We start from the raw sequence: 27,820 nt of genomic DNA, 5'->3' as shown, positions 1-27,820 counted from the left end.
CGCTAGTCACTTTTTCAACTAATGGTCTTTTTCTGGTCTTTTGTGTTACTCGCGCACTGACCGCCGGACCGGCTATTCTAATGCCATAAATACATGCCGCCAACGACACCCCTCAATGCTCCCAACCTCTCGCTTCCCCAACACCCTCCCATGCCCCCTTCTTCCCTTTCTTTTTGTTCTTTCTCTCTTTTATTTTCCTCTCGGTGTCCCCCTGTTTTCCCCACTTTTCTCACCGATTTCACGCGACCCCGCATGGATAGTCCTTTCTCCATGGACGAGCTCGAATCTGCACTCGCCTTGTGGAAGCGTTCATCTTCACTAGGACCCGGCGGTAAAACCTATCGTGCCCTGTGTAATCTTGGCGAAGAGGCTCGAAAAGTGCTCCTGCTCTTGTTCAACAGCTCCTGGCAGACAGGTATGGTTCCCCAGGAATGGAAGACCAGTCGCCTAATTCCACTGCTCAAGCCTGGCAATTCGCCTGTAGACACTGCATCATACCGACCAATTGCGCTTGCCATTTGCATAGGAAAACTAATGGAGAGGATGGTTCTAGCACGGCTAGAACGGTACCTCGAGCATTACCAGGTATATCCAGATACAGTGGCCGGTTTCATGCGTGGCCGTTTTTCCATAGACAATGTTATCGACTTGGTGACGTACGTCGAGCACCAGAAGTCCTGCAAAAAATTATCTGTTGCTCTGTTTGTGGATGTTAAAGGAGCGTACGATAACGTAACGCACGAAGCGATTTTCAACGCGTTAGAGGCAGTAGGACTTCGGGGCAAAGTCTATTTCTGGATAAGTAGCTATCTACATAAGAGATCCTTTTCCGTACTTACCGAGGATGGCCCGACCTCCCAGCATTACAGTAACCGTGTGGTGCCTCAGGGTGGAGTACTCAGCCCAACGCTCTTCAGTCTAACACTCATTGGACTCACCGACATCCTGCCAGGCACCGTTAGGCTCTCCATCTATGCCGACGACATTTGCATTTGGACGTCGGCTGTGACGCGACTGCAGCTTCGCGCGCGGCTTCAAAAGTCAGCCACTTTAACATCCTCCTATCTTTCTTCGAGAACAAAGACTTCGTATATCATACGAAAAGTGCGAAGCGGTGGCATTTACCAGGAAATAAATGTCTCCATACGTGATATCCGTCGACAGACACATGATCTCGTACAGTTCGAGTCACAGATTTTTGGGGGTGGTCCTTGACAAAAATCTCTCCTGGACCCCCCATGTGAATTATGTGAAAAAACGCCTGACAGGAATTTGCCATATGTTTAAATTCCTTGCAGGAAAGACCTCGGGAGTGCCAATACACTCTACGCTGCAACTGTACAGGTTCCTCCTTATGGGATTCCTGCGGTACAGCCTACCGGTCATGTCCAACGCCTGTAGAACTAACCTGAATATAATCCAAAGCTTCCAAGACCAAGCCCTCAAGATATGTCTCGGTCTACCGCGCAGTGTGTCAACGACTGAAGTTATTCCAGTCGCTGAAGATTTCACTATTAGAACGTACATTAGCATTGAAACAATGCTGTGCACATAAGACATCTCGCCCGGACCCCTACCCACCACCTGGCAAGTCTCCCAGTAGATAGGCCCCACACGACATTCAGTGCGACTGTCTTCGCACACCGTGCCTCTTTCAGGTCAGGTTACACACCTGCGGCAAGGCCTTCCATTCCTCCATGTTGTATGCTCCATACTCAAGTGAACCTTACAATCCCAGGACTTCCGAAAAAGTCGGACTTGCCATCATCAGCGCTCAAGCAAGTAACTTTACTTCACTTGTACGAGAAATACAGCGACTGCACTCACGTCTACACTGATGGATCAACTGCATCAACAAGTTTCGGCGGCGCTGTAGTTATAAATATGAGAATAACCAAGCGGTTCAAGACTTCCCATGTCACTATGTCTACAGCTGCAGCGCTCGCGGCTCTGCGCGACGCGCTTCAAGTGATAAACGCCGAACGTCCTTGAACGGCTTGAAAATGGTCAGTCTTCTGCGATTCAAGGCCGGCCTTGCAATGTGTGCAGTCATTTCTACGACATGGAACTCACGATCAGCTCACGTGCCAAATCGCGGAACTTGTCCATCACTAAAGAGGAAAAGGCCATGATATCTATTTTCAGTGGATACCAGGTCATTGAGGTATCATTGGAAATGATAACGCCGATAAGGCAGCTTAAACGTCAAACCAGGAAGACCGCTGCGTCCCCATTCCTCTCTCAATGACCGACGCCGCGAGACAACTTCGCATTCTAGCACGCACGATCTCTATAGCAGAGTGGAATAACGTACATACAAGGCGCACAAGACTGCACAGACTAAACCCGTCACTTCAACTCAGACCTCCAGCCGGTCTGCACCGGCGTGAAGCGTCTCTTCCGAGTCGCTGATGGCTTGGAGTGGCCTTCACGAATGCCTACTCAGGACTAATTGGAATGGCTGATAGTCCTGCATGTGATGTTTGCGGATGCGAGGAAAACATCGCCCCCTTATTGTGCCATTGGCCTCAATTTCAAGCACAAAGACAGTATTTGTCCAACACATTGAGGAAACTAGATGATCATCCTCTGAGCGAACAGACAATATTAGAGCACCGTCCCGATCGATCATCGGCTCAGAAGGCAGTGAAGGCACTTTCGTGTTTTCGCAGAACTTCTGGTTTGCTCGAGCAACTTTAACTGAAGTGCTGTCCGTACACGGACCTACATCTTCTCTCTCCCTTCTTTCTCTTCCCCTTCTCCCATCCCCCAGTGTAAGGTAGCCAAACAGACTATTAACGGGTTAACATCCCTACCTTCCTGTATTCTTCTCTCTCTCTATGTATAAAATAACAATTCTGTTCGCTGTAGATGTACTATTTTTGCAATTTACAGAATTTCGATATCTTTTTGGTTGTTGAGTTACAGAATCTTAAACTTGGTAGTATCGTTTTCTAAAAATTTGAGATTTATGCCAAATTTTAAAAAATGGGCAACCTAAATGAGAAATTGAAAACCAGCAGTAACTCGAAGTTAAGTTTTTCTTTTAAATGCAACAAACCTCGTCAAATTTGGTGCAGTGGTTGCCGAGAAAAACGAATCTCCTTCTGCATTTATTTAGAAGAGCATACGAGCTAAAGCTCCTTCTTGAGGAGGAGGCCGAGCGGCAACGTGAGCCCCCTCCAACGAAATTTCTGGCTAGGCCAAGGCTCAAGCTATATTTTACTAGCAACATAAGTAATGGTTTAGCACAAATAATTAAAGGACATTTGAATTATAGATTTAGACGCTAATCTTCAGCAGAATGCTAAAAAGCACAATCTGGAACACTCAATACGATTGTTTCCATAGGGTGACTGTGGAAGCTTCATTTTTCGGTGGATCAAAATTAAGCATGCGGAATATGAAAATTCATCTTATGGCTAGGCGCTCACGTGCAATGACTTGAGTGCTTTCAAAAGTGATTGAAAATAGTTGTCACGCTTACACAGCCTGAAAGAACATGACTACCGTGTTTCCGTTTTTGCCGGTGATCATTTTTTCACCGGCGAGAAAGTATTACAAAGTTATCACGCGGCGCAGGGCGCGCCTTCATGTGTCAGAATTTTCTGGGATGATACTGCTCATTCCGTAGAGGAGTAATCTTGTCCTATAAAATTTCGTGTTGGACTGGAATGAAGTATACATGGAACGCACGCGCGAGCGCTTACGCGGACATTTACGGGGAGTACCATTTATGCAGCTCACGCTTAAAACTCGCACATTGGACGAGTGAAGACTTGGCTTGTCGCTGGGTGCCGAGCCACGCTCGCCGCGCCTTTACTGAGGCTGCGAAAAGCAGCTTGCCCATGCTGACTTAGGTAGGTTGGCGTGTACTTAATATTACTGCGACAATTCGGTGGCAACTTTTAAGGGCCGCAACAATTTAAGCCTTCTTTCGGTACTCACGCTTGTCGTGAACGCGACAAGCAATTGCCAAGATTGACAGCAAGGGAGTATGTTTGTTGCCTGCGCCGGCAGAACGCGCGAGATAATACGCCAAGGAGCTCAAACGCCAGGAACTTGTAACTCAAAAATTGTGTCTACTCAAGGATTGAATGCAGGTTTTGCCCCGACGCATTTGGCTTGAGGGCGAGTAGAAGCAATTCTGGGAGCGCCCAGCACGGTCTGGTTGAGAGTCTGTTGTGGCCACCTCTGCGTATTCATAGCGTACTAAGGCGTCGGTTGTAGCCAAGTTCTGGAAATGACCAGTACCCCGTGTATTCGTAGCCCGTAGTAGAAGTAGCCCGTAGTAGCCCGTGCTCTTAAAGCGCAGGAAAGAAGGCCAGGAAGAGGGGAATGCTTGTAAATAAGGTGTTTTTGTGGCATGTATGGTATTGTTTTGGATGAGTCATGTGACTTCTACGCCTTGTATGTAAAAGCGAACTGCTTTTGTTTTTAACGCCGCCCAGTCACCACTTTCGCTTGTTTCGCATCTACACGTACTATTCGTATATGTTAATACCGCAATGACTCTTGCTTGTAATTTAAGTTTTTCACTTGACGTCGTCAGTGGAGCTTCATACGGGAACTCTGCTGCAGCTTTATCGTTGCCGCAACGTTGGATGATTGACAAAAAGCCCGCAACGAGCATTTATATAGAATAAAATAAACGTTTCCTCTTTTCCCAAGGCGTCTTCCTTCCTTATGAATTTCCACGTGGCACGCATTCGATGGAAGCTTCTAAAGATCGTCCCCAATGAATCATAATTTACCTCTAAAACAATTTCCCACGAAGACCGCGTGCGGCTGAGCTGTAGAAGGAAAAAAAAGTATGAGTGCAGCAGGCGTAACGTGTATCAGGGAGAGTTCAAAACACGCCCGCCCAAAACCGAAACCGGAAGTGTGGCTCAGGTATTAATGCCGACAGCTTCGTGCACTGCAGTCATTCGTCCACTTGGCTCTATGGAAGTGTCCGCTCCTGTTCAATACTTTCCTTATTGTACATCAATGGGGCAGCTCTTTGGAGCGTTGCCCTGAAAGACGTCCATTTAAAGTGGCGCATTTTCAGTGGGTATGTCAGTGGCATATACGCAGTGGCCAAAATTACCAAGGGGTTCGCTGAAGAGCCGCACTTAACCAAGTACATCCATGGGCAGCTCACTAAAGCATTGTCTGCAAAGACGTTCATCTAAAAGCGGCGCATTTCCGCTGGGTTCGTCAGTCGCATATACAAAGTGACCCAAGCTTGGAGATATTGACTGAGGAGCGTCGCATGCCTAGTGCATCCCTGGGGCAGCGCACTAAAGCGCTGTCCTCAAAGACGCTCAATGAAACGTACCGCATTTACAGTGCCTTTATCAGTGGCATGTACACAGTGACACAATTTGGCGAGAGCTACACTGAAGAACGGCACAGGCACAGTGCATCCATGGGGAAGCTCAATAAAGCATTGTCTTCAAAGACGTTCATTGAAAAGAACCGCATTTCTAGTGCGTCCATCAGACGCATATATACAGTAACCCAAGTCAGGGAGAGCTTTACTGAGGAGCGGCAAATGCCAACTACATTCCTGGGGCATCTCAATAAACGTTGTCCTGAAAGGCGTTCATCGAAAAGTGGCGCATTTTCAGTGGGTTTCACGGTGGCACGTACAGAGTTGCGCAATTCATGGAGAGGTTCACTGAAGAGCGGCACATATACCCAAGTACGTTCATGGAGCAGCTCACTAAAGCATTGTCCTGAAAGACATTCATCCAAATGTGGCGCATTTCCAGTGGGTCCGCCTGTGGCGTATGCGGAAGGACCCAAGTTGGCGAAAGGTTCACTGAAGAGCGTCACATGCCCAGTTAATCTACGGGGCAGTTCACTAAAGTATTGCCCACAAAGACGTTCACTGAAAAGTGGTGCATTCCCAGTGGATTTCTCAAGAGCATATACAAAGTGAACCAAAGTTAGCGATAGGTTCACTGAAGAGCGGCACATAACGAGTGCATCCATGCGGCAGCTCACTAAACCATTGCCATCAATGACGTTTATTGAAAAGTGGTGCATATACAGTGGGTTTGTCAGTGGCACATTCAGAGTGACCCAAGTTAGCGAGGTGTTCACTGAAGTGTGGCACACACACAGCTTACCCATTGGGCAGCTCACTGAAACGTTGTACTCAAAAACGTTCATTGAAATGTAGCATATATACATTGCCTTTGTGAGGACTGCGGTAGAACAGTGCTTTCAGAAAACACCTTCACGAACAGAAGTGGGAAAGTGCGCGGCGACGGCAGGCGGCACGTAATACGGATCAAGGTCGTGCCGCAAGAACTAAGTGTATGGACCGTACGTTGGATAAACCCTGCCGACTCCACTTCTGTCGTAATTATGGGCGATTTCAGCACAGATGTGCCTCGATCAGACGGAATGTGGGGGGTGGACGTTCTCTTGGATGGGTTCGGCATTCAATGTTGCACAGACATCAGTGTGCCTACGAAGCGTCATCGGTCGTGCGTAGACCTCACCTTAGCGAACAACCTTCGCAGTGTCGCCGCAGAGGCAGTGGCGGTATATCCTAGAGATCAAAAAGTTACTTTGGTGCCCAAATAATAACTACAGAAAAGCAAGCAAATGAAAATTAAAAATGAAAAAGGGCATCGAATATCCAATTTAATAAAACCGCAAGAAGGTCGCAAGAAAACAAAATTTATTTTAGTGTGTGTCTTTTATTTTGGATCAAAATATTTATCTCTCTATATAAAGCTCCGCTGGTCGTTAACCTTCACAGAGTGGGATGGCTCTTAATTTGTTCCGCCAGCTTTGCTGGAGACATTACCAACTTTAATGAGCAGCCATGTGACTGTTATGCTATTATAATCGCCCACTCACTGTTTCATACAGTGCAGGCCTACCGGCTAATACTCGGTAATGCAGGCGCTGTGCAATGAATTACGGTAGGTGGATTACAAACTAATCTACTTCTAATTCTTGGGCCACCGTGAAGCATAGACACATTGCCGGTACCACAGATCAGCGCGCCGTAGGTCGCGAAAACGCTGTAATAATAGAAATTCTGTTCATGCTGACTGAAATTACCTTCAAAATGCTGTTTGGTTGCACAACTATGAACCGCACGTTTTAATGCCAAGCCTTGTGTCCAGGCAAAAGCGCAGGAAAACATCTTTAAAACATAAGCAGCTCGTAATTGAATAATAGGATTAAAACGCTTCCTCTGGTTATTTGGCGCATATATGTGCCTACCTATACAGTTTGCGCCTCCAAGGTGTCGTTAAATAACCATACTAATGTCGAAGTCTCAATAGGCAGCCGACGGCTCATCTTCTTTTGTCATGAAACACCTTTCTTTTGCATTACACTACAATACTGGCGACAGATTTCTTGGCGTCCGCACAACAACGAGTGCTTGGGGTGGACATGTTGGTTCCGCTACCGCGCAATTTCTAACTAACGAAGCCATTTCTTCACTCTCATTCACTCTGCCATTCCTCTGACAATGCAGAATGTAGCGAGCTATATCCTTTGCGCAAACACTGTCGCGCTTGTTACCGCTGTACCAGAAGGCCGGAAACGCATGCCGCCAGCGGAGAGCAGTGACCGGTGGTCATAACGTAGTCTCGGTAACAGACACCTGATGCGCTATCAGGATACTTAATGACTGCCCAAATGCGCTTATTCCTTGTCATTTAATTCGAACGGGACGTATAATGCGAAATAATTATCTGTCAGTCTATTACTTGTCGCATTATATGTATAGTTCTATGGCTTGTATACATGAAATAAACAAGTTAAACCTAGAAACCTAACTGCTGCGTGAAACGCAAGAAGCTAAGTTTAGGGACAACATTATCGGGCAAGAAGAAGCATTGTACCTGCAGCATCTTACACATTTCTACGAAATCATCGACTTGAGAAGTTCCCTAGTAAACACTACGTACGAAGGTGCTCGATGAGCCTTAAAAAATAGCCAGAAGCGTTCTGCCACTTGTACAAACTTGTGAACATCGATATTTTTTCAATTCGCTCATAGTTCAAAGTCACGCGAACAAGAAGCCTGAAAGGTTAGCATTATTCATGTATTGTCGACGCATTCGTGCTCTTGAGTGCGTTGTTCGGTATTTCAATAGAGCCGCTGTCATAAATAGCGAGCGTATGCGCGCCTCGACGCAAAAGTTAGCTTCGTGAACTCATGCCACTCCGAGCAACAAAAGCGGCAAACCACTTGTGGGCAACCCTAGCGACGAGCACGCGTTGATAGATATAACCTTTAGTTACTTGATATCGAAAAGAAATATCTAGACCGCTCTGATGCTGCTAGAATCTCGCTTGGACTGTCAACAACGACACCCACCTTTTGTCAAGATGGCAAAGGTGGCTACGCGTTTGTTTGCTTTGAAGGCAGCAGACGAGACTCCGCCGTGCCCGCCCATTACTTTCTTTTCGTTTCAACGTGATACCGTAACCTTGCGGTAGACCAGGAAAGGAACCACTTCTATGGTAAAACGATCGGGACGAAATTGGCAACTACTTCGTCTGACCCAAGTTGCGTTGCTCTCTGTCTCTCGCACGCCCACAAATAAAAAGAGTTAACAATGCGCCCAGTATTCTTCCTCTTCCGTATAGCACATTATCTTGTGTCAGAAAGTAAATCGTATAATCTATGGCTTTCAGTGAGCGCGAATATTTTTAAATGATGGCGTTATAATATAAAGTGCTCGTGAGTATCTATATATTTCTACTTGTAGGTTTCAACCTACTCCCAAGTTTCTTCAGAACGCTGTGCACTTTGAGCCCGGTAATTGAGTGAACAAACGACAGCAATACATTTGACGCTAACCCAGCTGCATATATTCGCCATGCTTCGCACAATATTGCTTCTCAGCGCCTGTGTATACCATGCATGCCCACTTTATGTTCTGCCATTATTTAAAGATATGCAAGCGCCACGCAGCTGAACAGAAACAAGACAACGTTGTTTGACGTCGCTTAGAGCAAAGCAGCTTTTTTTTGCATTCCGCCTGATTACCTAATCATTCATTAGTATTACACCACTTCATTCAACAATATATTCATTGCAAAAATATAAATGAGAAAATTGTAGACAACCCTGAAAAATTCCAATCTAGCAAGTTTTCTAGGCTTTCGTTCAAGATTGAAAAATAAAAACGTTTGTGTAGGACGTATTGAACCACAGAAAGCATATGTGCGTTGTGTTTCGTGTCTGAACCTTTTAAATAGTTAAGTATAGTTTCGTGAAGCGCTAACGAAAGTTCACGCGATAGTGAGTTATTAAAATTACTCCAGCTACTTGTGTCCATTGCTGAAGTTTCTTTACCAATGTCTGCAAAACACGTCTTTCTTCGAGGACATGAGTTGGACCACACCTGAACCGTGTTGCCATGGTTAGTACTCAGACACGACAAAAATAAATCTATAGTTTGGACTTATGTGCGCCTGCACAAGCTGAAATTGATTATTTGTTATAAGTGCGAAAACTTCTTTGTCGTGAGGAAGTTTGAAACCATAGCTTATTACGACATCTTTGATAAATTCAAAGGAGTTCCTTTGCATTTGAAGATGCTTTGATCATGCAAGTTAAGGAATTTTAACTGCATCAACCCACCCTTCGTTAAAGGGTAAAATGAGGGATATTTCGGGTGGACTAGTGTACTGCTTATGACAAGCCGGGCGTGGGGCATATGAATAGCATTGGTACTGTCGTAGTCTCTGTTAGTAATTGTTTGATTACCATTGGCGGTTTTGGAGTGGTTGCGTGGGTGCAATTATTGCAACCTGATTTATTGCAGCAGATACAACCGGCGAATTTAGAAGGCTTAGATTGTGTGGGTACTTAAAGATTGCGAATGTTTTTTAATGGCGGTAAAGCAATCTTGGTTCTACATTCGCAAAGTTTAAAGGCTATCAATTTCGGTCAAGATATTTAATGTTCATTTATTATCTAGGCAAAAGTAAAAAGCCTAACCATGTACGTTAGCATAATGATAAAATTAGCATGCCGAAAGCTCGCTGGTCTTTTTCTGAATCGAACAATTTTCCTCGGTTGAAGCTATCGTCTTTGTCCAGTCGTGCAAGTGCACTAAGCAGGCACTGCCTGCTTAGTGCACTTGAATGCTTCTCTCATTTAGGAATGAAAACATTACTGTCAGAGTATACGCGTGTAAAGAGAAGGTACTGACTAGGTGGAATGCTTATTTTGCACCGCGTGGCGTTACTGCTGTCAAAATGAAAATGCTTAAATCACTCAGTTGGTTTTCTTTATAAAGTTTTGCCGGAAGATTATTGCTGCACATTGCTACCGTTACATCAGCAAAGCTAATATTGATTGCTGAGTGATATTGCCAGACATAAATTCAAAACATTCATCCTTACTCCAGAAAAAATGCCGACAATGGAACAACTGTTTAAGGCTATTAGCGCAGCTCAGGACGAGCAAAAAAGGAAAGAGGTAGGGGTAATCAAAGGGAGCGGAAAACAGGGTGAGCGCTAACTTCCAACTGAGGTTTATTTCGTGACACAAGACTGGCATTGTAACCATGCTCGCGCAGCCTGTCATTCAGGCATCGGCCAGTTTGACCTACGTAACGTTTTCCGCACTTGAGTGGAAAAGAATAAACAACACAATGTGCGCAATTAACAAACTTATTTTTGTGGTTCTTGTCGCAGGAAAGAGGAGCTACCTTATTCGGATTAGTGAGTTTGCAAATCCTGATGAGCTTATTGGGGGCAGAAAATACTACACGAACATTCGCTCGCTGGGCGATTTTCTTAAGATTATGTGAGACGGTGTGAATATAAGGGATGACGCTAGTCCTACCCCGAGTAGTTACAGGATTATCTGCGTGCTGGTTATCTTTTCTACACTGTCTAAGAATTCATTCTGCTATTGACACTTGTAGGGACACGGGATAACCAGCCTGCGAAAGCCGTTCGCACTGAGAGGCAAAGCTAGACGAAACACTATGGTGGCACGACTTTTTCAGAGCATTATTAAGGCAAAGGTTAGCAATGCCTCTCTTCACCAACTTAGAATGGGCGGAATGGAACGGAAGAAGTGGTTTGTTAGCTCGAGGTTCATAGTACCAACACGTATGAATATCAGAACAAGATAAGCGCAAATCCATAAACCGGATGTTATGATCCTGTGGGAGTTCGTAGGTAACGTCGAGGGGCGCAAGGCATTCTTGGATTATTGGCATAACCGAGGCAACCTCAGTCCCAGGGTCAGCCGGTGAACACTGCACACAAAACAAAAAATCGTCCACGTAACGAAATATCTTAAAAATGTTAGTCTGATAAAGGTTGACTGACATGGCGACGTCTAGGCGAGCTAAAAATAAATCACTGAGGAGCGGGGCAATGCAGGAACCAATGCATACTCCGTTTTTCTGCAAATAGATGGTGTCATTCCAAGTAATGAACGTAGATGACAAATAAAAGCTCAAAAGTTCTAAAAAGTGATCACTAGACAGCCCAGCATTATTGTGAAAACGGGTGACGCCAAATTCATCAATTGTCTGCGAAATAGCTGACATCAGGTCATTGTGAGGAATAGAATAGTAGAGGTCCTTGACACTAATCCGAATAAGGTAGCTCCTCTTTCCTGCGACAAGAACCACAAAAATAAGTTTGTTAATTGCGCACATTGTGTTGTTTATTCTTTTCCACTCAAGTGCGGAAAACGTTACGTAGGTCAAACTGGCCGATGCCTGAATGACAGGCTGCGCGAGCATGGTTACAATGCCAGGAATTGTATTACAGCTGGGGGGTTTCTCGCGCAGCACTGCAAAACGTGTGGTTGCGAACCTATCTTAGAGGAATGCGTCATTCTTGGTCGCAGTCGTAATCAGCTCACAAGAGAGATCATCGAAGCAAAGGCCATCATTGGTCTGGGCCATGCATGTGTGAGCTCACTCACATTATCATTATCAAGAAATGAATTGGCGTATCTCCGACTGCAGCCACAGGCTGTATGAATGTGTTGCCACTTGGTTGCTATCGGTTTTCTTGCTTGGTTTTCTTTGTTGATGTCACATGGTTTGCGAATGTATAAGTAGTCTTGTGTCACGAAATAAACCTCAGTTGGAAGTTAGCGCTCACCCTGTTTTCCGCTCCCTTTGATTACCCCTACCTCTTTCCTTTTTTGCTCGTCCTGAGCTGCGCTAATAGCCTTAAACAGTTATGACATACCAACTCGCCCAAACTGCCACGCTTTCGACAATGGAACGTTCGTCGTAGAGAAGTGTGAGATTGCGATTTGAAAGCTATCCGTCGTCTTATAAGAACATTGTAATGTAGTTGGAGCCGATCTATGTACTCATAGAAACGGCGCTTGTGAGTACAATGAAAGCCTTAGTTCAAGGAGCTGAGTAAGTAGCGTGATTGATGTGGAAGAATGATCTGTTTTATGCGAAGCATATTACTAGGGCTCAACCCAGCTCCTCAGGCGCGGCGGTGTCGCCTTCAATACCACGTGACACCGTGACGTCACGACAGAGGAGAAACGGGGCTCCAACTCGCGCCGTCGCTCGCGGCGTCGCAGCGGTATATAAGCAGCTGCGCTTGCCTCTGCTAGACACTCACGAGGTGAGATGCCTCCTGGAGACAGAGCTGCTCGTTGGAATGAGAAGCGAAGGTTGCGGCGTGCTACACAGACTGTGTCTAGGTGGCTTTGCTACGGCGCAGCGACTACGCGCCCCGCATCGGACGCGGTGAGCGTCGAGCAACGCAGCGTTCGGCGCGACAACGAAATGTGCGCCTGAGCAAGCGCCGCACGCCTGAGCCGACGCCGACGACACCGGCTTTTCTGCGACACGAGCTCCTTAACGCTCGCGCGTTAAAATAAAGGCTAGTATGCTTCGCATCCTGGGCTTAACCTTAGCTAAGCCACAGCCATTTTTTATCAAACTGTAGTTGAGCATATTATTTGAAGACCAGCTAGAATGTCCTCAGCGGAGGTGGGGGAATAGATTTGCATTGAGAAAATAAATGTTCATTTTTACCAAATACACAAAAGGAGATACCCTAGTGGTAGACGGAATAATGCACTTCACATATGTAGTAAGAATATTTGTGAAAAGAAGAGTATGTTGCGGGAGAAACAGTATATAATTGGTGCAGTACCTCGTGCATTCACCCTTGATGTAAACCGTTGTCAACTGACCACTGGCATTTCTATTAAGTAGGCGCGAGCGACACCTAGTGAAGGAAACGATGAAAAGGGATGATTATCGGTATGGAGAGATGGCGAAGTATTATATTAACACTATATATATGTATGTATATTGCGGCCATACGAAGCGCTTCCCCCTCCACGCACACAAACGAACAACACATTGATCATGAAAGCGCGTCCACGATATAAATGCGATTTTTTAGAAATAAGAGTGGTGAGAATGCGGGGGGGGGAGTACGTTAGCGAAGAGGCTATACACTTTAATTTCTTCTTTACTAGTTTAGTAGACAAATTACTCTATTATTTAGCGAATTCACGTGCCTATTGACAATTAAATGCAACTAGCTACTGAAGAGGTCATCTCATATTAGCAGTTTTCAAATGCAAAATATTGCATTTGTGTACTCTCCTTACTCAGCACCTCCACCAAATTAATCTTACGTGTAGCTGTAGCCAAATGCTATATACATTTATTCAGAGGAAGCTAACGAAAGGCCACAATGGCGACGCTATATCAAGCGGGTCCACGTCGTCTTCCTCCTCCTCAGCGCAGCCACACTGTGGTGGCTGTTTCGTAGCAATATTAAAGGCAAGTACTCAATGAGTAGGTTTCTCAGCTTTGGTGCAGGAACACTTGAATGCTGCTTCAGGAGCACAGGAAACCACGTGTACGCAAGAAACGTCATCTTTTCATGTCTTATATCGTTTCCATGTTTGCACCTTGCAAGCGGAGCCATCTCCGTAATTTTAACGTGGTTATTATGCCTCATAGCGTGCCTTTCGGTCGGCTCTGAGCTCGGAACTCATGAACGTTAGCTGCCAGTTATCATAGCCAATCCAGCTGATCAATTGTTTCAAAAATGCCCCTTATTTCGCGCTGCCAAGAAAAGCTCTAGAAAAAACGGGGCCAAACAGCTAGTGTGCTATGCAGGAAAGCCTGAGTTTGGCGTAGTTCGGAACAACCACGAAATCTAAAAATTATATACTTGGAATTTATGTGCCAGTACACGATGTGCTTATGATGCGCCCCGTAATGGGGGGCTCCGGATAAGTTTTTGACCACCTGGTGTTACTTAACATGCACCCAATAAACGGTACATGGGCATTTTCGCATTTCGACCCTATGGAAATGCGGCCGTCGCAGGTGACATTTGGTTCCGCGACGCCGTGCTGAGCAGCGCCACGTCAGAGCCACTAAGCAAATGTGGCAGATGTGCACGAGCACTGGCGAGACGCTCAAATGAATTGGTTAGTGCTACCAAGACGTTACAATTATACCGTTGAAACACCTGAAGATTCATCGTTTGACTTAATTTAACGCTTGTGTTATAATCACATGGCAAAAACCTCATTCAGCACAGAAAAAAAAAATCACCCACGATTACGACACTTCCTAATGCTAAGTTTGAGCTTCGCTGTAGACATGTTTTCATTTCGGTATAAATTTCATATGGCGGGGGGGGGGGGGATTACGGTTCAAGATCGCGCACTTGAGGTCACTCGTAAGCGTCAAGCTAGGTCTTTCGAATCTGCGTCAGAGTGGCAGAAGATTGATTTTGACCTCATTGGAGTTCCAACGGGCGGATTCCAAATTCAAGAGAATGTTTCTGGACTCGGAGTTTCGCCAGAGATGCTCGGTCCGCGATCGACAGCTTCGCATAACGGTGCACGATCATAACCGCCGACGGACTCTGGGCACACTGCGTCGCTTCCTCGGTTATCATGGTGCAAATAACCTGGCGTCTACTCCGAAGATCCAGTTCCAGGTGTTGTAGCCAGCCTATACCGCACATTCACCAAATATGCTGCTCGAATAAACCATCTCTCATCAATAAACACCGTGAAAGAATTGCTGCCGTGCGGTGTGCCTGCTTATCCTGGCTGGCGATGAGGTCCACGAAGCCCGGGCTCACTCAGTCGTCGTTCGCGAAGCCGTGTGGTTGTCCGGAAGTACAGTTGACCAGACGTGGAGTACTGTGTAGCGCTACGACACTTTTGTGGGTAAAACGGTGCAGCCACAAAGAGTGAAATTGTGCCTGAAACTTAGGAAATGCCAAGCGACTGTAAGGTCATGCAAAACCAGTGGTATGGAAACTGATTTATCAAAAAATGTGGGCATGAGTGGTACAAGAGTTACCGCAATGGTCGAGACACCGTGAAGGACGTGCGATGACCACGTAGGACTGTGATTTCATAAGCACCCCCCCAACAAAAAGAAAAGACAAGACACTTTGCCAACTCTTGGCCGATGACTGTCGACGAAGTATGTGTACCCCTTTTGCACGGCAAGTGCAAGACGCTGCAGCAATGGTAGGGCTAATACGAGCACGTTAGAACTAGCCATACCATCGCCGTCACCGTCCATACAAGGGCCATCGAAGCTTCAGCGTAACGCAATTCTTCAACCCCCATAATTATATATTGCAGTATTGGATATTCTTCATTGCACAATTCGTTAACTATAACAGCAAGATATTTCGCTGCTTGTCTTCAATACGTAGACCACAAAATTGGTGTACCGCACAGGTTTTCCACAGAACGCTTTAGTCTTCTTTATTATCTGAAGCCAATTTTCAAAATCGGACGAGCTCATACGTCAAGAATAAAACCACAAAATTTCAAATTTTTTTGTTATTCAATCCAGCTGATATTATTGCAAGGCAAACTAAATAAAAAAATTAATGGGGTCTTACGTGCCATAACCACATTTTGATTATGAGGCAGGCTGTAGTGGAGGACTCGGGAAATTTCGACCACCTGGGGATCTTTAACGATCTCTAAATTCAAGAAACCATCTCGCATTTTTCCACAGAACCTTTCTACACAGCCAATTAACGACACACGTGACCTAATTAATCCTTAAAATGCGCATTAACCAGCATTAATCACGGCAACAAAGATTAACAGCTTTCCGTGCGTAGTTTTTTCGCACTTCTTTTAGCAGCCAGCAAATGGTATTGCCTGCCGGGGCTTCTTGCTGAAAGTACAGGCTATAACTCCTTCCTGGCTGCACGCCAAGATACTCCGAAGAAACATATATTGTAAACAAGGGGAAAAGGCCCTTCTGTTACTCATGCTATCAGGAGTTTTCGGTGACTATGCCCTCGCTTTTCTTCTTTTTTCATGTTTCAGTGTAGGTCGTGTTTCATCTTTGAACTCCTGGGCGCGCATACCTTTTTCTTTCCCTACTTTGTGTTGATCTTATGTGAAGATGTTTTCCGTTAGCGTTTTTACAAGGTCTTTTGTATTTAATATTGTTGTGTGATAAGGCGCCATGGCTGTGGCCAGATGACAGCACTACAGGTAATCAATCATCTGTACTTTCTGGCAATCTGTATGCCTTGCCAGTGTTGAACATGCCACCTAGTTTGATATCTCAATTGGAACGAGACCGCCGTGTTCCCCTCCGACACATTCTTGGATTAATTACCTCGTGAGGCACAGTCTGTTCTATTACTCACTGAAGCACACCAGCTGCCCCTGATGCTGCAAGCAGACCAGAGAGCGTTATATCGCGTAGAGCGTCTTCACGAAGACTCAGATGGACAAGTACTTATTAACCGGCTCATTCGGCGACCGTTCTACAGCATGGAGAAAATGACGGCATTGTTCGTAAGATAGCAGAAACTACTACCTTTCTAACAAGTACGGTGGAACACATCAAAAGATGACATTTCCCTATTTATCTTTCGATTTCCGCCATACAAAAAAATGTGACGAGCCTGTTTGTACCCTATTCCAGTTGGCCCAGCTGCGCCTATTTGAAGAATATGGATACTATATTAAAATATTTACGGACGCATCGATAAGCGGCGAAGCTCGAGGCGCTGCAGTAGCTTTCTTCTGCTCTTCGACTGACATAAGAAGGGTGTTTAGAATACCTCATTCATCCTCATCAACAGCTGCGGAGCTGCTAGTGATTAATGTTGCTCTGAAGTAGGTACAGGAAGAAATACGCACGTCGAATGCGTCGTCGTTACAGAGTGCCGTGCTGCCCTTAACAGGATGTTGAGAAGGAGGCCAATAGCCCAATTCACCACAGTATAATATAGTATGCCAAGAAAAATACGTCTCGTGGGGTTTCCCTCATTGCCTAGTAGATACGTTAGTACGTGGTTATTGCTGTAAATGAAGAGGCTGTTCGCCTTGCTTTAACTTGTGCTCATAACTGGAGTGACTGCACAGAAATGTCTTGTATGATTGACAACGCCCGTGTGTTAATCCGCCAGTAGCTCCTAAACCCGCACCCAGACCACCATGTTGCAAACGGCTCGTTCCCTCCCCGTGTTCGTGGCTGTGGCTGGCCTCGCAATGCCAGAGCAACGTTAGTGCAATTAAGAGTTGGCTCTGTGTTGGTGCGCGAACGCTTGTGTCGTCAAGGACGTGTGGACAGTCCGCCGTGTACGTCCTGGCGCTCCTGTGAGACACTTGAACACCTTGTATTGGAGTGTCCCGCATTACTCACACCATTTTCACTGCTATTTAAGGAATACGGTCTGATTGGAATGAAGTGTACGACCGTTGATGGTTTCCCCTTTCCGAGAGGAGGTGCTGCTCTACGGGACCAAGTCACTAGTCCCTTGCTAACTATTATGCAGAAAACTGATTTGGCCTCTCTTTTATAGTATTTTTTTCCATGTTCCTACCTTCTTTTGTCCCGGTCAATTTCATTTGTTTATTTCCTATTTTCCTTCCTATTTCTTTGTTTCCTCTTATTCTTCTTAGTTTCTTCTCTTCTCGTCTATTCATTCCCTCCTCCCGACTGAGTAGGCAGGCGTTGTGGGCCGCTCGTTGGCAGTTGTCAGCTAGCTCCCTCCCTATTTCCTTCGTGTGCCTGTATGTTTCTACAAATAATAATAATAATAATAATAATAATAATAATAATAATAATAATAATAATAATAATAATAATAATAATAATAATAATAATAATAATAATAATAATAATAATAATAATAATAATAATAATAATAATAATAATAATAATAATAATAATAATAATAAAATGTTTTGAAAGTCACTATGCATGCACTATCTATGAAGGGTTATAAATATTACATTCCTTTGTACTGTCGGTTGACCTCTGCATATAATTTTGTACTGCCATCAAAAAGCGTGCAGCGTGTAAATGCCTGTCTCTTGTATTTTGGTAGCATCGACTGTTACGCTGTGCGGCGCAGAGAAGCCAACGACAATCGGGTTTGGAGGAATTCACATGCCACAGGGAGTGTGGTGAATGGGCACGAAAAAAAAATGCCCGAAGATGACCTGATGCATTGTGTCTCGTTCGCAAGGTTTTTCTGTCCCCGATGATGAAGTCTGCTATTTCTAAAAAGCCTCTCGCCTCTACATGTGGTACCAAACCCCGGGCGCAGGACTTCCTCTCGGTTGTTCCATCGAGATTCATGCAGCTCGAAGAGCTCAGTAGACGGGACTTGTAAAGGAGATCAGTGACCTCGTCGAATCGAATCATTTCAACCTTGCATTGCCCGGACTATCATTCAGGGTGTCGAGAAGACCACGAATGACTTTCCGAAGATCAAAGGTCAGCTTTATGCCGAGATGTCCCACGGTTAGATTACATCTGGCCAGGATTCCGTTATGGAATGTGACGACCGGGTCGCAGGCACACTGAGACTGCTGTGACACCATATTTTGAAGCTGTTGAATGCTCCAGCCACCAGTACAGCTGTTCGTTTTCAGCTACAAACCAAAGGGTCTACCAGCGGGATTGCTTCTGCTTAGAATGGTCCCCAAGTGGATGCCAATGCCGCACTTGGATCTTGACAACACTTACTGGATTTGCTGAGGTTCGATGAATCAACGATGAAGTAATTGCTGTTTTGGGGCTTGCTCGGTCCCAAGTGCATGAGAACTCCCGTCTCAGTAACATTGACAAGTTCCAGTGTCTGCGCTCATCAGGAGATGCCTATGCACCAAAAACTTCCTCCGGGATCATTAGAGTCGAAAACAGTTACTCCGATGTCATTTAGATTCCCAAGGAACATTTCGGTAGCACCAAGATCATCGAGGCAAAGTACCTTGACAACCTGCGCTCTCCAAGTCCAGTGAGCTGTTCGAACCATGTAACGAGATTGCGGAACCTATACGATTTCGTAAAGGTCTATGTAAGAGGGCTGAGAGGTCTCTGAGTACCTGCATGCTGAAGGGCAGCAGCGCCCGGCGAAGTGTTAACGAAAGCCATGCCTCAACATGTCATAAAGTACCGTAGACACAGAAGCCTTAAGGCTAGTAACAGTCGGAACCTACGGCCAACAGTGGAGGAAGACCTCAAAGATCTCCTGCAGTATTTTCGCGTCGATGTTCACTACGGGATGAAACCAGCACATGGTCAACTACAGGTGTCCAGCGAAGACCTGCATCCAGGATCCGGTCACCGAAAACTATCAGCTTTTTTAGCAGCGCTACTAAGGAACATTGCTACTGGAACGTGTGTCATATGCGAGAAGCATCATGTACATCAAGAATACAAATCCTCCTTGAGCCATAGCAAAAAAACCAGGTGATCACGGCAAGCGGCAGTTAATTCGAGTGCCTTACGAAGCAACATCGGGCCCAGGACTGCCGCCGCAAGGTTAGTTGTACCCACTGTCCCGCAGACATGCTTCATCTGTGTGTTTTAAGAACAGATAGCAAGCGGTTACAACTGACATGGAGCAGTTTCTTAGCAGTGCGTCGATGCATCCTACACAAGTAGGCAGAAAGAACCGTTGAAAAGTGGACACTGCTATTTTCTTCAAACGGTCAGAGCACGGATGAGTGGCCGGAATCTTTACTGCTACAATCGACGCGTTCCTGTTAACGGCAGCCAACGTACCTTTGTTGAAGTTAAAACTGAAGATAGAAGTCATAAATGATGTTGACTTATGCAGACGCATGTTTGGCCATCAAATGACCTGCCGCACTGCACGACGAAAGATAGTTAAACTTTCACTGCAGAGTCAGTTTGACGGGACTCTTGTAGAAATTGAAGGAATTGAAATCCCGCACATTCCCAAGGACGTTGTGGCGACACCGCACGACATTACCTTTTCCAAGAGTATACAGCGTTGTTGGAAGCCCCTCACTGACACAGTTGTCTATCGTAAACCACTACAGGAAAAAGGAGATTGCTAATCAGCGCAGAATAGAACTGGAAACTATTAGGACAAGAAGTACCATGTGATGACTACGACAAAGAACTCGTTTCTATGGGCTAGGCACCCGGAAGGGCAATCCAAGGCCCAGTAAGCAATGACACATCTCCCAATCAGTAAACGCAAACAAATGTGTGTAGGCTTCGAACGTCCTGTTCCATGTTCGATGATCTGCCAAATTTGCTAATATTCTGGCGGCTTGAGAACATCTGTATGACTTATCAGCCAGGTTAATCCGGACATGATAATACTCTTTTGAAAGAATTTAGCAACAATGGTAAGCTGCACGACCAAAGCGACGAAATAGGCCTCCCCTGGAAGGCGCTTGACATAGAACTTACTGACAAGCGATCGGTAGTGATGAAAAGGCGACAGTGCCTTCTACGCACACTGCCCAAGAGTGCAGGTCTACTTCTGTATGATACGGCGGTCCCGCAGTACGTCACCATCACGCAGTATGTGAAAGAAGCCAGCACCTTAAAGCCAAAGAGAAGACGCCATACATGCTACATAACGAAGTCATCAAGATATTTTCGATGAATAAAAAGATGCGGGTCATGTTTCATGCGTCATCTCATGCGGCCGGAGTGTTATCCTTCAACGATCATCTGAAGAAAGGCCCCAACCTGAACAGTAATCTTTAGATAATATTGTCTTTTGGCATGCATAAGATAGGGATCAGAACTGACGTTCAGGTTTCTACAGATTTCTATCAAGTGCGTAAAGAGAGATTCACTGAGAATACTGTGGTTTGAAAAGTGGTTGGTTGAGACTTGAGGTAGGAACGGAAGAAACTGGTACATAAGAAGCCGATCAATGAGTTAGCGGTAAGAGAGAAAATAGAGGAATTCCGGATCAAGCTACAGAACAGGTATTCAGCTTTAACACAGGAAGGCGAACTTAGTGTTGAAGCAATGAAGGACAATCTTATGGGCATGATTAAGGAGTCTGCAATAGAAGTCAGAGGCAACTCCGTCAGACAGGGTACCAGTAAGCTGTCGCAGGTGACGAAAGATCTGATCAAGAAACGCCAGTGTATGAAAGCCTCTAACCCTGCATCTAGACTATAACTGGCAGAACGTTCCGAGTTAATCAACAAGCGCAAGATAGCTTACATAAGGAAGTATAATATGGATGGAATTGAGCACGCTCTCAGGAACGGAGGAAGCCTAAAAAGAGTGAAGAATACACTAGGAATAGGCAAGAATCAGATGTATGCGTTAAGAATCAAAGCTGGCAATATCACTACTAATACGGATAAGATCGTTCAAGTGGCTGAGGAGTTCAATAGAGATTTATACAGTACCAGTGGCACTCACGAAGGTAATGGAAGAGAGAATAGTCTATAGGAATTTAAAATCTCACAAGTAATGCCTGAAGAAGTAAAGAAAGCCTTGGGAGCTACGCAAAGGGGGAAGGCAGCTGGGGAGGATCGCGTAACAGCAGATCTGTTGAAGGATGGTGGGCAGATTGTTCCAGAAAAACTGGGCTCCCTGTATACGCAATGCTTCATCACTTCGAGCGTACCGGAATTTTGGAAAACCGCTAGCATAATCCTAATCCATAAGAAAGGGGAAGCCAAAGACTGGAAAAATTATAGACGGAGCAGCTTACTGTCCGTTGCCTACAAAGTATTTACTGAGGTAGTTGCAAATAGAATCAGGAACACCTTAGACTTCTCTCAACCAAAGTACATGTAGGATTCCGTAAAGGCTACTCAAAAATAGACTATATTCACACTATCAATCAGGTGACAGAGAAATGTGCGGAATATAAGCAACCCTTACATATACATTTCATTTAATACAAGAAAGCGTTTGATTCAGTTAAAACCTGAGTAGTCATGGAGGCGTTGCGGAATCAGGGTGTAGACGAGCGGTATGTAAAAATACTGATATATATCTAAAGCGGTTCCACAGCCACCGTAGTCCTCCATAAAGAAGGCAACAAAATCCCAATGAAGAAAGGCGTCAGGCTGGGAGACTCGATCTATTCGTTGCTATTCACAGCGTGTTTATAGGAGGTACGCACAAACCTACATTGGGTAGAATGGGGGATAAGATTTATTGGAGAATACCTTAGTAACTTGCGATTCGCTGAGGACCTTGCCTTGCTTAGTAACTCAGGGGACCAATCGCAATGCGTGCTAACTTACCTGGAGAGGCAAAGCCGAAGGGTTGGTCTAAAAATTAATCTCCAGAAAACTAAAGGGATGTTTAACAGTCTCGGAAGAGAACAGCAGTTTACGATAGGTAGGGAGGCACTATAAGTGGTAAGGGAATACATCTACTTAAGACAGGCAGTGACTGCAGATCCGGATCATGAGACTTAAATAATCAGAAGAATAGGAATGGGGTGGGGTGCGTTTGTCAGGCATTGCCATTATCCTTGAAGAAAAACGCATATAACAGCTGGGTCTTACCAGTACTCACGTACGGGCCAGAATCCTGGAGGCTTACGAAAAGGGTTCTACTTAAGTTGAGGACCACGCAACGAGCTATGGAAAGAGGAATGATAGATGTAACGTTAATGGATATGAAAAGAGCAGAATGGGTGAGGGAAGAAACGCGAGGTAATGATGTATTAGTTGAAATAGAGAAAAAGAAATGGGGGGGGGGCATGGGCAGGACATGTAATGAGGAGGGAAGATAACCGATGGTCATTAAGGGTTACGGACTGGATTCCAAGGGAAGGGAAGCGTAGCAGGGGGTGGCAAAAAGTTAGGAGGCGGATGAGATTAAGAAGTTTTCAGGAACAACGTGGCACAATTAGTACATGACCGGGGTAGTTGGAGAAGTATGGAAGAGGCCTTTGCACTGCAGTGGGCGTAACCAAACTGATGATGATGATGATGATGATGATGATGATGAAGACGACGTTAAGGAACAGTTAATAAGGATAGACTTATTACACCCGCGACTTTTGGTGTTAACTAAGGCCATGAACCCTCACCTCTGGTGCGCGTAGAAACCATGAAAGGCAAAGATATTTAGCCACTGTAAATTAGGATGTTGTTTATTAAGCAACTCCAACCCCCATTTTTCGTGTTACTTCAGACGATATTAATTAAGGCACAGGTAATTAAGCTTATGGTAATATAAGGCACGCGAACACGCGAACGTTTTTTGCAGTCGAACCCTCGACATTTGGCGGGACTGTCCGGCACAGCACGAATACGGACAGGTGACACAGGATCAAACGAGGGCAAGCGCTTATGGCCAACTGAAGTTTGATTGCCTGATACAAGGTGCTTATATAGAAAAACTGAGGAAACAAGGTAAAATATACATCTAAAAAAGCAATAATGGTTTCAAAAATCAAGAAGAAATACATTATAAAGATTCCATCGCCGCTCACTGTTCGCGCTGACATTGTCTGCGAATGCCATTCTCCTTTCCTGATATGACCACGGATGGCTTACTTATGCCGAAACCATCACCCTTCTTTGGCGGGAGTCGAACCAAAAACTACGTGTCCCAAGAACTAGTTACTCATTGACTGAAAGAGCATGGGCATCTCGCGTTGGTCGCAATATTTTTCCATTCATCCACATAGGGACAACGAAGTACCCTTGAATTTTCCTTATTTTTCTACATCTACTTGTGTATTGCTATCTTCTTTTCAAACGTATTCCATGTTTGTATCAAAGAGAAATTGTTTTGCATTATTCGCAGTGCAGAGTTTCTGTCCTGTCTTCGGTACGTCGTATCTAGAGCTGAACTGACAGGTTTTTTCAGGGTAAGTTTGCCATGAATATTATTTGCCTTGTTGACGTTGATACTTCAGGGAGAGCGCGTCTTCCGTAGATCTGCTTGGTGACGGTGTGAATATGATGATGTCTATGTTTCTACCATTTTATATCGCTTACTTCTTGGGTATGTTTTGCCTATACGTATGAAGTTTGTTATTGCCTCCACCACGAAGGTCCTCTGCCAATTAGTTTCTGGTGACTGTAAATGTTTCGTACCTGTATACCAATGTCTTTCCACGCTGACTAAAGGCGTGTTTGAGAGGTAACTGAAAGTTAGAAAAACGAATGGATCTTTCTAAATCAGATGTGCTGTCGCGCTATCTCTTGAACCGAATCATTTTCAGCTCAGACCTGAATAATGGTCGTTAAGAGAGAGGGAGAGCAAATGATAAATGAAAGGAAATAATGGTCGTTAAAGCACTCAATAAAAATGCGACCTAACCACATCAATGTGTTTCGTTGCTGTGAACAAATGTTGTTCCACGCTGATGCTCTCCATGTCCGTTAGTGGCACTTCTAAACCAAAATCTGCCCAACTCAATTTGTTTGTTCGCAATATAATGATAAACATGAGAGTGGCTAGTTGGACTAGCTGGTACATGGTCATACTAAAAGAATGCCTGCAAATTTGCAAGAATCAAAAATTGCGCCGCACTGAGATCATCCGGGGTGTTCTTGCGGAAAAAAATCTTTTTTTGAGAAATCAATTCTCGTCTCTTTCTTTAGGTATTAGGTTGTTAAGCTATTTCTTTAGCTTATCAAGATTTAGCTCAATGACCTGCACAACAGCTTTAATTGGCACTTCTATACATGAAGCTATCGAAGCTGCAGGTGGATATTATTATACACGTATTGAAAGATAAGCCTTTTGCGTCTCCTGTCGTGAGGACCTTTGTGTCAAATGTTTGATCAATATTTTTTACTAATCTGGCACCATTATGAACAAAAGGTTCGTTCTTTTATCGATTTATTTCTTTTTAGCGCTGTTACTCAGGTATCACTATCAACTTCTTTTCTTCTTTGAGGATGAACCTTGTGCAACAATAGAGGAATGGCGGAACATTAAAGCTAGCCAACCTGGATGTTTCATGATTTGCATTTTCGGGGCAAATCACAGCAATATCAGCATTTCTGAAGTCATAGAGTTCGACTTAGATGCGTGTGATTTGACTATAGCTAATTGATTCGAATAGGGATAAGCTTCAAGGTAAACCAATTGGTCGGATATTGCCAGCGCGAGTTAGCGCCAACGCACCGAGGGAGACATAGAGCCTCGACCGCCGGGGTCTACTCGGAAGTGAAAACTGATCAGGTACTTCGTAGCGTTACTCAATTTATTCTTGTCATAAGGTGCAACACATCGGTCTCCTGGCGGAACCCTATCATAAAGAAATATTTCAACATCTTCAGCCAAAGCGGTCACCTTAAATGCTTTACTCCCAAGGGCGGTTTAACTCAGCATGACGAAGATTGCGCTACCTCCTAAAATTCACACATGGAAGTATGACACACTGTATTTCGCTATAGTATACAATAAGACATTGAAAAGCGGTATAGGCACACGTGGGTTCACATGTTGATACAATAATCGCAGAAAATGCGAGTCTATAAACAAATCTGCGCTTTGCATCATTTTTCCGAAATTTCTCAGGTCCGTTAAAGTGTTGAAAATATATTGACTTTAAATACTCGACTGGTTTAATGCGGCTCACAAAACTTGCGGAACACATTAAAGCAAAGAAAAATATTATTCAGATTTCTACAGAGGTTGGCGTTCCTGCAATATACCCTGTTGCAAAGTTTCACTACGGGTGTACGTTTAACATACCACCAGTAGCACGATTCTTAAGTGGTGCTACTGGTGCAACTTTGTTGCTGCGCACCGTATGCTCTATGTACGATTGAAGCGTGCGTGGGTGAGCGGACGATCACGGCTCAACCTCGCTTGCGCAAGGGAGAAAAGCAGATAGGAAGCGTGTCGTCTTCCATCGCGCGCAATGAACCGACCGCGGGGGGAGGGGGAATGAAGTAGGTGGGCGTCATACTTCAATAGCAACTGCTTATGGCATGGCCGCGTGCGGTTGCGCGGGCTCTGCCTTGCAGGTGATCTGCTTTGCTTGCAGAGTCTAGGTCAGTTGACTGCTCGTAGCTTTGCGTGTGCTGTGTTGTCATCGCTTAGTTTGCGTTGAAGCGATAGAGAGTACGAAGGTTACTTCGCTTGCTGCTACGGCCGCGCTTCCTCGCTCCCTCGTTTTGACAGCGAATATCCGCCGTCATCGTGTGATATGGACATGTTCGCGTGTACGCATTCACATCAGGTTTGGTAATTTAGCTAGTAAGCGAGTGTTTACATGTTTATGCGGCCTATAAATATACTATGCTTAGTTATTATGGCTGCAGACGAATTTTCTATTAGTATGGATGCCTCGCCCTTCGTGCGAAACTGCGACTTTCTTTCGCTCTCGCATGCCCGTCTAGAACTTGTCTCATAATTTAAGAGCAATTATACCTAATCGCCAACCTACTAAGCATTCGTCATTGCGGCTTGCGCAAAAACGTGCAGAGGCTCCTGTTTGGCAAAGCGGCAGCTTGCAGCAATGCCATGATGAGTGAACTTTGCCGCGCAGCATGCGATACCATAGTCACCAATATAAAAGACGTCTTACCGCTACGTACCGTAGCCCCTTTCAAGAATGGCTGCCCCCGCCAAATGCTGCAGGTGCTTATCTATGGACCACAATTTTCACGTACGGTCAATAGACGAGGATCAATAACTGTGGATAGCTAACAGCATTTGCGCTACGGTTGTTAAACCGTTGTGAACGGAATGTTTTGGTTTCCCCACCTTATGACATGTTGAGCATTGAAGCAGGTTAAATTGCATTTGTACATGGTAGTGTATACTTGTATGGTCTATTATGATTTCAGAACCTCATACAAAGTGGTATTGTTTCTAAAAATACCGAAGACCCATTGGATCCTGGAGATATCATTTCTAACCACTATATATTAGAAGTGGGCGAATACTCAAACTATCGAAAGCGAATCGACTATTGCACACTAACTTTTCGAAGTCGTAATTGAAAAGCAACCATTCAGCATTTTTGAGCACTTCCAGTCATTCGCAACAACCTAATGTTCAAGCCTTGTTACTCATCTATATCTGCTAAAGAAATTATTCAAAATTATCAGAAGAGAAATAAGGGTAAACGTTTTCAAACGAATGCAAAAACAACATGAATTATGCAAGTTTTGTTTTCCATGAAAGTGAATGTGAAAGTTTATTTCCTTTCCATTTCGTTGTCCATTTCGCGGTGGAAGCCTACATGATATTTTGTGACTATTGCTAGTGGTCTATTATTTCGCGTTTTTGGCAGGCTAGTCGTTTTGCATGTCTTGTATCTTTTAGGCATCGACGAGAAATATTTTCACTTACTCTTGCCGTCTCACTTGTGCTTACGGCACACAAGTCCTTCTGCAGTTTTCTTTAACCAACTCTTGTGATGTTTTTTTTGGCAATTCTTTAGCTTTTTGTAAAGCTTTATTCCATAAAGTAACCACTCATTCTTCGAAGGTTTATTTGCAACAAGGCTCTGAAAATGTTAAGAGACTATTCATGCAATTTATGATCACGTATAGCAATGTTACATTTAAAACGCATTATTCGTCCCTGACAGTTGCCCGTTTTTTTACTAGGCAGTACAGGCATTATATCTAGATATGCAAAAATAA

The 27,820-nt window shown here is 44.7% G+C and overlaps 1 long non-coding RNA gene across 1 annotated transcript in view; it reads left to right on the top strand.

Moving 5' to 3' along the window:
* The window catches only part of LOC142569055 (uncharacterized), a 61,544-nt gene that overhangs the window by 8,675 nt on the left and 25,049 nt on the right, over window positions 1-27,820 (top strand). The window contains exon 2 of the long non-coding RNA XR_012825628.1: window positions 24,012-24,075. This is a non-coding gene — a long non-coding RNA (uncharacterized LOC142569055). The remainder of the gene's footprint in view (window positions 1-24,011; window positions 24,076-27,820) is intronic.

Source organism: Dermacentor variabilis, unplaced genomic scaffold, assembly GCF_050947875.1.
Source record: "Dermacentor variabilis isolate Ectoservices unplaced genomic scaffold, ASM5094787v1 scaffold_43, whole genome shotgun sequence".
Classification (NCBI taxonomy): domain Eukaryota; kingdom Metazoa; phylum Arthropoda; class Arachnida; order Ixodida; family Ixodidae; genus Dermacentor; species Dermacentor variabilis.
This window is presented reverse-complemented; position numbering and strand designations above follow the sequence as displayed.